The following is a 12,134-nucleotide window of genomic DNA, read 5'->3' as shown; positions in this document are numbered from 1 at the left end:
CCATTTCCTGCCAAGTCTCTTTCTCCTCAGTAAATACTATTTGCAGAGTTTGACCACAAAACATAAACAGGGCCATTAAACAGGCCATTTTCCCCCCACTTATATCACACACATTTACAATTCTTTCATTGTTTTAATTGCCCTAATGTCCTGTTTGCACTAATGTGCTGCCAAAACCAATAGCACTCATCTAACTGGGCTGCAGTCCAGCACATATTGAAATCTGTGAATGTGTGTGTGCAGTTAATCTGTCCTCAAGCACGCGCCCACCTGCCGAAACCAGAGAGGTATGAGCCGTAATTCTTCAAGATTAGCCACAAAAGAGTAGGAAAAAGGCGAAATCTCACGTTACCCTGTGATCTGATATGGTGCCAGAGGTCGTAATTGAGGGAACAAAACCATCAATAAAAAAGGTAAGAGGAGAGGAAACAGAGAATGAGAGAAGGTCTGTGATTTGTTGGGCAGCAGAAGAGTGCCGGGTTTCAGCTCAATAATTCATAACATGTAATGTGAGGGTCACACCGTCTGTGAAGGGAGGAGGGAGGAAAAGGAGAAAGAGAGGAGATGGAGCCATGAAGGAGAGGAAGACAACATAAGGAGAAAGAGAGGAGATGGAGCCATGAAGGAGAGGAAGACAACATGAGGAGACAGAGAGGGAGGAAGAGAGTGATAAGTATAGAGATTAAAGGATGACAGAAGGAAAGAGTCAACATGAAATAATGACTTCAAAAGGTAGATTAAGAGAAACTGAATAAACACAGGATGATTTCAAAATACAAGGCAGATGGACAGAGGAGGATAAAGGCAAAGCAGAATAAGTGAAGAAAAAAGAGAAAAAGAAAAAGATCAGCAAAAGTTAGAAAGTCATGTATAACACTGCCTAAACGGTACTAGAACGGACTTAAAGAGTAACTCTTGACGTACATGTAGTACAATCATTTTCTGCTTTTTAACTCTGTGACTTTGCAATTCATTTGCTTCATTTCTTGTCCAGTTCTGCTAAAGAATACTTCATCACCACCACTTTAAAATAGCATAAACCACGCTCAAAGAACTTTCATTAAAAACCCCGGCATAACACGGTAAATAAAATAATAAAAGTTTTCTGTTCACTCTTTGAAGTGTGATTAACTTGTTAAGGCCTCGCTGGTGGAGAAATTGGAAAGAGAGAAAGAATATAAAGAGAGAGATAGAGGGAGACGGGGGCATAAATATCAAGGGGGGGCTAAGTCTAAGTAAAGCACATCCTTTGCTGGCAGCTCCTCCTGGGACCTTTTACAATGAAGCCTAATGATGTGAGATAACATGAGGCAGCAGTTTTCAGTGAGACCAAGCAGCACAGCCTCAGCCCACACTTTACAGTATATAAAACACCTCTGAACACGTCTACTAAACCGTTAATCCTAATCTTTGCAGCATTTACAGTTCAGGTGATTTTTACCTGACCTCAGGCTTTGCATTGAACTGACAACCAGTGGTGGAAGAAGTACTCAGATCTTATACTTCATGTAAAAGTCATAATACCTCAGTGTGGAAATACTGTGCTTCAAGTAAACATCATGCATTCACAGTGTTTCCCACAGATCTGAAATATACTTGGGGGGGGGGGGTTTGAGGTGATGTGCCTTTGTGACGTGCAACAACATTAACATTAACCTTTCTGTTGGTTGCTTGTTAGCAGACCCTTCACGCCATGGCAGAGCGAACAGGTACAGGCAGGGCCCATAGTGATAGCCCTATAGTTTAAATCTACTACCCACAAATAAACATGGGTTACTATTTTTTTTAAAAGGTAAATGTGTTTAGGAACCTATCCATGTGATTTTAAGTGGTGGTGGACAAAAATATATATATATATATATTATTAAAAAAACAAACAAAAAAACAACCTAAGTGGGTCGCAAAATATACTTGGGCGGCCGTTAATATACCTGGGCGGGCACCCAAATATAGTCTATGTGTGGGAAACCCTGATTCAAAATCTTTCTTGAAGTATAGTACAATATATGCAGCAACATATACTTAAAATACCACATCTCACTTATTATCCAAAGTTGTCATTTTCCAAACAATATATATTATATACCACTTACTTATAATTAGTAATGCATTAATGTGTCTACGATTGTAATTTTTCAGTTTGAAAATAAATCGCAATAACCTTTTACTGCCGGGTATCTGTAATAGTACATTCTAATGTATCAGTTATAATTTGATGCCTGTATTATTAATATGAACCTGTAAAAGTAACTAATGTCGTCAAATAAATGTAAAGGAGTAAAAAAAAGTACAATATTTGCTGCTAAGATGTAGTGAGTAGAAATATGAAGTAGCATCAAATGGAAATACTCAAGTAAAGGACATGTACCTCAAACGTGTATTTAAGTACTTAAAGGTCACCTATTATGCAAAATTCACTTTTTCATGTCTTTTATACATAAACATGTGTCCCCTCTGTGTAAAGAGATTCTGAAAGTTTCAGGAAAAAATATTTCCTCTCTTTTTGTCCTGATCCATTTATATTAAAAGCTGTCTGAAAATAAGCTGATCAGATTTTGGCCACTTCATGATGTCATAACGATTTTTTGGGCTTGTGTAACCATTTAGCCAATAACCAACTAAGGTAACCCCCCCCCACCCCCCACACACAAACACACACCTTATCACCTGAATCTCCTCCTAGAGCACCATTGTGTTCTTTTGAACCAAATATCTCTCAGAGGGGCGTGGGGAGTGGCTACTTTTTTTTCATCTAAAGTAACAGACAGATAATCTGCACTTTTGAAACAGGGCTGAAACAGAGGGGGTTATGGGATGCTGCAATGCATGATCTGTTTAGTATTTCGAGCCAAACACTTCAAATAAATGTTTTGTATATATCCGAGACCTATAATATATTGATGAAAAACAGTATAATAGGGGACCTTTAAGTAAACTTACTTAGTTATTTTCTACCACTGCTGACAACACTTCATCTAGATTTCTCTGATCAGCCTGATGCATGCTGAACACCAAACTCCAACGCTTGTGATCTCACTTTGGCTCACATCCAGACATTTTGACACATGATACATGTGAGGCCACAAATTCACTTTATTGATGCCTCTCTCTCTCCACCTTCTCCTGTCACATCAACTTTACTGCAACCACTTTTTCAACATTTTATGCGTCTCCCATCCCCTGTGTTAATAAATCTTATAGGGATGCTCAATAATTGTGTCTCTGATCGGATCAGAGCCCTTTGATATTGGATTTGAAACCAAGGCTGAGTCAATAAATACATTGAATTATGTGAATAATGCTACAATAGATTGACCGTTGCTCTAAATCTGACACACCTTATTATTCCCAAGCAACTTAATCCATAAACTGACTGCTATTTGAAACCATAAAGTTAATAAACTAGACTAAATGTCGATATGATATGATTTGCATTGGAAGTTTGAGGAAATTCTTCCTCATAAAAGTTAATGAAACTCTGTCAAATCTCCAACTCAAATCATGTCTTTTATCTAAAAAAGCAACCATAAATGTGATGTTTCTTAAACCTCTAACCAGCAGACCATATAGACTCCCAATATAAGGATTTGTTTCAGACAACATACAGACACTAGACTATTCCAAATAATGAAACATCAAGCTGTAACCATTATGGTTTTGAGAACATTCTAATCTATACCTCATACACAGCAACAGAAAATATTCAAAAGTTGGATTGAGCGGTAAACCAAGCATTCTAGCAATAAGGCCCTTTTCCTCAAACATACCATGAAGCAACTGCCAGCATGAAAGCAGCCTTTCAACCAAAATCTTTCTCTGATGCTTCTGAAGCATAAAACAATAATCCGGATGAACATCCACACCTGTTGCTAAGCCTCTTGTATGGTTAGAGTGTGAGCAGCATAAAGTTTCACAATGTAATGTGAATGTGGCTGTGTGTACTCATGTTCTAGTATATGCACAAGTCTGTGTCGTGCCTGTGTGGGTGTGTCTGTGAACCTATGTGCTGGGTGGATTTCAAAAGAGCCCCTTCTAGCTCTTCATCTGATGCCTCTACAAAGGGCCCGCCTCACCGCAGGGGCCTATGTTTTTTGTGTGTGTGTGTGTGTGTGTGTGTGTGTGTGTGTGTGTGTGTGTGTGTGTGTGTGTGTGTGTGTGTGTGTGTGTGTGTGTGTGTGTGTGTGTGTGTGTGTGTGTGTGTGTGTGTGTGTGTGTGTGTGTGTGTGTGTGTGTGTGTGTGTGTGTGTGTGTGTGTGTGTGTGTGTGTGTGTGTGTGTGTGTGTGTGTGTGTGTGTGTGTGTGTGTGTGTGTGTGTGTGTGTGTGTGTGTGTGTGTGTGTGTGTGTGTGTGTGTGTGTGTGTGTGAGCCTATAAAAAAGCACCCTCCTTTATCTGAGAGCTGATACAAAAGGCCACCGACATGGTGCTGAGGACGAGTTATTGTTGCTCCCAGCGTGATGCCTTCAAACGCCTACACACACACTAGGCACAGGATGGTCGCATTACACCCTTGAGGTGACACACACATACACATACACACACACAGTTCAAGAGAAACGTAACACCAAACTGAACATCAGTGTTTTACGACTCTTGTTGAAAGTTTAGAACTTGTACCCCCTCAGCCCTGTCAAAAAAACTCAAGTATCGCCTAAACAAAAGCACTGTTCATTTTACAAATGTATTATTTTCCCATTTCTTTTAGCTATTTTGCCACATACCGTTTCATTTTGCTTTGTATTTCATCTGCATTACTTGCAGCTCAACATTTCAAACTCTTTCCGAAACTTCTATAAAAACTGTTTCTCATTGATGTAACATACGGTTATATAACTTCTTTATCAACATCAATCTTATCTAATGAGTTAAGCTACTCAGAAATATTGCCACTTACCCCCTGGCAACTGCAGAAATAAGCCCTGAATTGCATCCCTGTTAGTGTCCCGCTATAAAACATGATAGTAAAAGCAGACTCAACCTAAGAATCTTAAAAATATCATTGTGTTAGGCCCAATCCCTCCCAAATGCACAGACACATACCCAACACCCAGCCAACAGGAAAGCTGCTGGCTCTAAGACAAAGGGCTGGCAAAACAGCTACAAATAAAGGAGGAAGACAAAAGGAAAAAGGGAAGGCTGGTGTCAGGGTTTAGAAATATCGCTTCTAGATTTAACCAAAGGAGGAAGTGCCATGTTCTAAGAGACTTAACATGCATGTGTATACCGACAATTTAAAAAAGACCAAAACAGTCTCTCAAACAGCATCAAATGAGGACATGTTTTTTTAACTTAATTCAGTAGGGTGTTTACTAAAAGTTCAGAGATAGGACTGACAAGCATCACAGCAGTATCTGTGCGCCTCTTAGCAGGCCTCTTTGTGTCATAAAGCCGCCCTGGTTCTCTCTTTAATGCTGCAAACCAGGATATCCTGTCAAATGTCGGTACCAGCAGCTCGTTACAGCAGCCAACCGCCCCCCTGCAGAGAGGTGAGCCCGCTGAGATGACAACCAGCGTCTCTGCTGCACGTATACAGCTGAATCTACTGTAAGTGTGTCTAGACACTTAAATCTGCACACACGAGAGAAAGAGTGAAGCATGGAGCGACACTGTAGTGCTGAACAAGCGTAGCCTAAATAGTGTGTTGTGAGTAGAGCAAGCCAGCAATTTGAGGTAAACAAGTGAGTCAGAAACACTTAGAGGTACTTGGATGGCATTTTGAAAAGTACCCAGATAATCAAAACACTGGAACATTAAGAGACACAGAGGCAAAAAAAAAAAAAGACACTTGCCAGAGGGAAAGGAAATACAAGGCACAATTAAGCCCGCAGGCACACAACTAATCCATAATGTGTATTGTGGAGGAACTGCCAAGTAATTACTTCTCAATCCAGCAGTTTTAAATATGCTCTTTCTTTATCCTTTCCTAGATCACAAACTACCACATTTCCATTCCCCCAGAAAAACATGAGGCCACAAAAACTGAACTGTCTTAAAACATATCCTTTCTTTGAGATTTCCATTCTTCTCTGGTCAGATGTGGAAAAACTCCATCGATTCCCATCTCGGAACAGACAGCATTAATTGTATAAAGTACCCAAACATTTACTGCTCCAGACTTCAAACATCTAACCACAATGTTCGTGTCCACTGGTGACACATTGGAGAGAGAGGAGGCTGCAGAGTGAGCCGAGCCGCACCCTGAGGCCTACTACCTCCTGTGTAACGTGAAGGAAGAGTAAAACACACCATGAAGATGCGAGGACTCACCCGGAAAACTTGACAACCAACAGGAGTGCTTCTCCGAGTCAACCTGCTTCCTGCCGCTTAAGTTGTAGAGAAAGGGCAGCGCTTTTATAAGCAACTTAAATCTGAGTATCTGCCTGCAAGTGCAGTGCATTAAGCATCATAAGCCATTGACAAAGACTTCATAACGGTTAGGGCAGTGCTTAGCCTCGGGCCACAGAGAGTGCTGAGCGAGACAGACAGAAGGAGGAAGTAGGCGTTTGTCGAGAAAAGAGGAAGCGGGTCTGTCTGCCGAAAAAGCGGCAACATTCAAAGATAAGTGTCCAACTCACATGTAAAGAAATAACCAATTAATCCATTCCTAGAAATAAAAAAAATAAAATTAATTGAGCTGAATGGAATAATTAAGGGAAATCATATCTCATAAATATCTCATTAGTGTTCCCCTCCTCCAGTGCATTGCTGGGAGAATAAATTACTGCACATTTAAAGCAGCTTTGGAAATAGCTAATCTGGCTCTGTCCAAAGGAGACTAAATCCATAAATCAGAAGCTGTTAAGCTCACTAAACAATATATATGTACATTTGGTCTTTCCAAACATTTGGTCTACCTACGCTGTAAAATGTATTATCTCTTTGATTTACACACGGCATCTATTGCACGTCTGTCCGTCCTGGGAGAGGGATCCCTTCTCTGTTGCTCTCCCTGAGGTTTCTCCCATGTTCCCCTTTAAACTGTGGGTTTTTTTCTGGAAGTCTTTCCTTGTACGATGACAGGAGGGTGTCGTATTGTCATACTGATATTCTGTACAAACTGTGAAGTCCACTGAGACAAATGTAACATTTGTGATATTGGGCTATATAAATAAACATTGATTGATATGTTGTTTGTTTAATCCAAAGAAAGGTTGATACATTGTGGTTTTATGTCGGGTTATGTGGCAGACTATTTCTTGACCAGTACAGTAAGTTCTTGATCCAACTTGTTGTATAAACACTTGAGTATTAATCAAACATCACCATTGGGTTTTAATTAGCTTTGTTTAGCTTTGTTTAGAGGTCTTTTTTAAACTTGCAAGCAATTTCCCCCTACCTCCAAGCATAATGATGAGCTAAGCTAAGGTTGCAGCTTCACATCTGATGACAGATATGAGAGTTAATACATGTTTTTCCTTAAATGTTGAACTGCTGCCTTAAAGATTAACCCTGTAAACTAATTCCACTCACATCCTTTTCAGTGTACCACTCTACCACACAGACAGCTCGCCTACAAGAGACACAATGCCCAGGGAAGAGGGTCAAGGAGTAGCGTCCATCTTCAGCTACAGTAGTACAAACAAAAAGACAGAGAAAGCCCCAAAAAACTATCTTAAACTAATTAAAATAAAGAAAATCCTCATCAACCTCGGGTTAAGTGTTATTGCTTTTTACAGCCAAGTAAGATTCAATGGTGCATTTTCACTGTTGCACAAAGAAGTCCAGAGAGCAGGTGATTACCAATAATGCTTTGACTTCCCCCCCAATCACAAATGATGCAACAGATTCAGAACAGCCCTCAACCGGCGCCAGCAGAGTGAGTCAAATAAAAACACTGTCAAAAATGACCAATGAGCTAAGAGGTTAAATGAGCTAAATGAAATATTTGATTTCAGTCTCCGAGCTCAACAGGCCATCTGTGCAAGTGTCACAAAAACAGATGTTTACTCCACCCATGCTGAGGTCAATTTTGGTTCGTATGAGCCTCATAAACACGAGAATACAGGACTTTTAGTTCTGACACGAACTCCCCGAGAGCCTCAGGAAGACAAAGATCCAAGTTGGAAACATTTCAACACAGCAACACCAGCAAAAAACAAACTAATAGAAACATGTAATTTCCTTTTTTAGTTTTTGTCTCAGGAAATAGGTGAACAGAGACGAGGCCCTGCGTGCGTTAAGCTGTGATGTGTTTACGTTTGGCCTCAGTGACATGGAGACCTGAGGAAGTGAAAAGGTTCAGAGGACCTTTGACACTAATGTATCCTTGAAAGACAGCCAAGACTGTTTTTTCTCGCGATCTACACACACACTTTCTGTCAGGGAAGCTTAAACGGAGTGAATTCTGCTGAGTCAGAGATCTCACAGGGGACTTTTTCAAACTCCTTGTCAAAGCTTTAATAATCTATCCAAACTATCTCAGCTCCCTCGAGAATACCCTTCCTCTGAGCTCTCCGTCAGCCCCACTGACCCATCCAGGATGCTGCTCTCCGTTTCACTCCACAATCTTTCAAAATCACCCTTGTCATCCATTTTTCAAACAACTGCTGCTCTTGTCAAAATCCCCTCACTTCATCAAAGCCTGAGACTATACCCTACCATATCTTTGATATATACTCAAAAAGCTGTAATGTAAAATTGCATTGCCAAACAGGCTGAGCCATGACTTGATCGCATGGAGATACAGAGAGAAGTGCATGACAAAATGTTGAAGGCTACCAGTATTTTTAGAAGTTTCTGGAAGAATAATCTCTAGATTTCTAGGTTAAAAATAGCGAAACATTTCAAGTTATTCTATGTCAGTCCTAAACCAAGTGCAGTTTAATGTTATATATAAAAACAGAGAAAGGCAGGTAATCTCCATTTTCTCCTTTTTATTTTTGGCACGAAAAATTCCAGTGATCATTTATTGGTTGATGCTGTTATTCATTTGTGAAGTAAATCCAATACAAAGTTAAACGTAGTTTTGTTGTAAAACCCTAGTGTGGAAAAGTGGATTGTGTATATAACTTTTAACAAATTTGATTCAAGGGGGTTTAAGCTCTGTACCATCTAAGACCCTCAAGAGCATCACCAAAAATAACTCAGGATGGTTCCCTTTCTCAGGACGGACTTGAAATAGATGTCGTGTTTACAGAACAGACCGACATAATGAAAAAACAATATAGACCATCCATGATGAGTGGATCCAAGAAAATGTTTAAACAGTTAACAGGCACTCAACCAATGACTTCAAATAAAACATTTAAAAAAAACTTCTTGTACTCCCTTTGAGTATGAAACCAGCCATTCAAAAGACTGATAATTGAAAAAACAGCCTGATTATTAATCAAAATAGCTGATTGTTTGAATTATACAAACCATAAAAACAGACAGTTATCAGTCAGCTGTGACTATTGTTGGTGATTCAGAAATCTAAGCTCTGTGTAAGACTGACCTCCAAATGGTCCTGATGAGAGTGAAAACCCAAAATGTCAAAATGTAAGTGGGGATGTTGGATAACAATATCAGACAGTGTTGACGTCATTCGCTTGGTAAGTGTTTCATAACCCGTTTTCTTATTCACAGATTTATTTTTCCCATTTTTTAAACATGAAGTGAATCTGCACATTCCCACATTCTGCTTGCAGAGGAGGTTGTCAGCCAAAGATAATTCCACATCAGCTCAGGGAATCATCAATTATTCAAAACTACATCCACATTTATTCCACTTGAAGAGGAGTAACATGCTTTATTTGTAATTGTCAAAACCCACTGGTTAGCATCAATGCATTTTAAGAAAGCTGGACCACTTTGTAGTTTCCAAACTGCACATCACCCAGCCAAACAACACCTCACAAGTAGGTGTATGATCACACAACGTTCCCAAAACAACACAAGCTCTCAAAACAGAACGGCAAGCAACTCATTTGGCATTGTTCAAAAAACAACTGCCTCTGTTAGGATGCTTAGTTCACATATGCTAACTGTATTTATAGAGACAAATAAACAGAAGTTAATAGCCTTTAGAAATACAGTGTCGCAGTATTTCCACAACGAAGATGATCCCGGAGACAAACAGACTTCCTGATTGGAAATGCCTGAGGAGGAAGCCTGAGCTGGATTACAAGGGGACTTCATTTACATGTAATATATTTATCTTGATGGGCCATATATAATACCAGCAGAGGATTCCTGCATCAAATTGCAGTTTGGAGTCAAGAAGAATATCATCGACACAAATCCTCGTATGCTGGTACAGTCTGCAAAGAGTTTTTCTGGAACGGTGGCATAACGTGCCTCCCTTATATGGGACAAAGACATTTGAAACACAGGAGTTAAGAACACACTTACCCAGTGAAATATAGTCCAAATCACACCTTTCATTCGGAGTAAACACCCAGCAACAGAGTGAAGACGGCAGAGGCAAAGCTCATGGACACACGACCTGCTAGCAACAGCTCTACTTAATTGGACCAAAAACTCCTGGGTGTAACTGACTGAATAAAGTGTCAAGTAGAGCTGCACTGTTAGTTTGGTCTCACTGCCCACAGTGGGTTGTGCAAATATCCTCTTATTATCCTCTGCGATACTTTATAATAGTAATAATTGGAACATGGTCATACAGGCTAACGGGCTGCTGACTCCCTGCTTGTCTCACAGGAGTTGTACACCACTGAATGAACTATGATAAAAGACAAACCCACATTGGGTAAACACAACAACAAACTGCAACTGCAAGGGTATTGGGATCTTTTTCACAAATATAACTTCTTTGAGGTGTTGAGAGTTATATGATATGTTTAAAATGACTCATATCTGTACTGTCAACACTTGGCTAAAGTTAGATGGTTAGCTAAGCACAAATAGAAGAAACAGCTCAGTCCAAAGGATAGCAGTTATTGCCTTAGTTTCATGAACCTCCTTTCAGTACCTCCAATGCTTATTTCTCACTTCTTGTTGTTTTAACCTCATTAAAGTTTGGACTTAACAAACTTCAATTACTAAGACAATCTGGTAGGCCGATGTGTTAACTGTGGACAAAGCCTAAAGATATTCAAATGACCTATATCCTGAGATGTGGCCTCACCGCCCAGCCCTTAGTAGAAAATAGGTTTACATAAACAAATAGTGGGTAAAAATAAACACCATTATATGAAGTCATGATTGATCAACACTGATCACTACCGAACAGTGTATGTGTATAACAGCCAAATGCCATTATCTCATAATCAACATCATAACCAATTAATGAATGTATTATAATTGATCGGATGTTTGTTTACAGCATCCAACCTCTGAGTTACAAAATGCCAGGAAGTGAGCAGATGAGGTTTACCACTGTTCCCTGATCAATCAACTCATGATATTTTTGGAGATTAAAGTGCTTATGAAACATGACCTGTACCATTAAAATACCCCGGTGTGTATATTTTAATCCTCCGCGCTCGCAGCGTGTGTATTCAAGAGAGTTACGTAAGGGGACTAATAACGTTGTTTTTTTCCTCCACTGCCTCGCTAACTGAAACACAATAGGCTATGTGCTCTGTTCAAACACAATCTCCTTTTCTCTTTAGATTTAAAAATAACATGCCATCCTCCCCCATTACATAACTCAATATCAGTCAGCATCAAGGTCAGCGGTGAGAGCTTAAAAACAGAAAAGAGGAGCACAATTAGGTGTTTACCCTGGAAGCTTTTTCACTGCCTGTTAGGAGAAAAGTGTGTGTGCATGTGTGAATGTGAGAAAGCCCACAGGCCTAGTGAGTCACTGACAGCATGACCTTCTTCTCTAAGGCTTCTCATCCCTGCTCGAAGAAGCCGGTCCAGGTCAAACACTCGCTCTCCACGGTGTATTTTTTTCCAAACCAACAGATATAAGAGGATTGATCGTTGGAAATACTGCTTGATTTAATATAGGCTTTGAAAGTTAATAACAACCAGGAAAGTTTTCTGCAGCAGCTCAAACTTTGCAGGGATTGTTGGATACAATAGTATAAATAATCAAATATGCATTAGCATATATGCTAGTTGCAGGCAGAAGGAGATCCTAAAAAATGAAAAGGATTTGCTACATCGTAAACAAGACTAGAGTGACCATGAAAGACACCCCCCAAAAAAAGATCTGCACATCAACCACTCACCCATTCTGTCCTT

The 12,134-nt window shown here is 39.8% G+C and overlaps 1 protein-coding gene across 5 annotated transcripts in view; it reads right to left on the bottom strand.

Moving 5' to 3' along the window:
- elmo1 (engulfment and cell motility 1 (ced-12 homolog, C. elegans)) overlaps positions 1-12,134 on the bottom strand; it is a 96,652-nt gene that overhangs the window by 68,661 nt on the left and 15,857 nt on the right. Inside the window, exon 1 of one of the 5 annotated variants that reach the window (XM_079655512.1) lies at positions 6,267-6,462. The exons of the other annotated variants lie outside the window; for them this stretch is intronic. The gene's annotated coding sequence lies outside the window, so the exon portion shown is untranslated. Of the gene's footprint in view, positions 1-6,266; positions 6,463-12,134 lie in introns of those variants that run through there. 5 annotated transcript variants of the gene reach the window in all.

The sequence above is a fragment of the Notothenia rossii genome (genome assembly GCF_949606895.1).
Source record: "Notothenia rossii genome assembly, chromosome: 10".
Lineage (NCBI taxonomy): Eukaryota > Metazoa > Chordata > Actinopteri > Perciformes > Nototheniidae > Notothenia > Notothenia rossii.
Note: the sequence above shows the minus strand (reverse complement) of the source record. Positions and strands in the feature narration are given on the sequence as shown.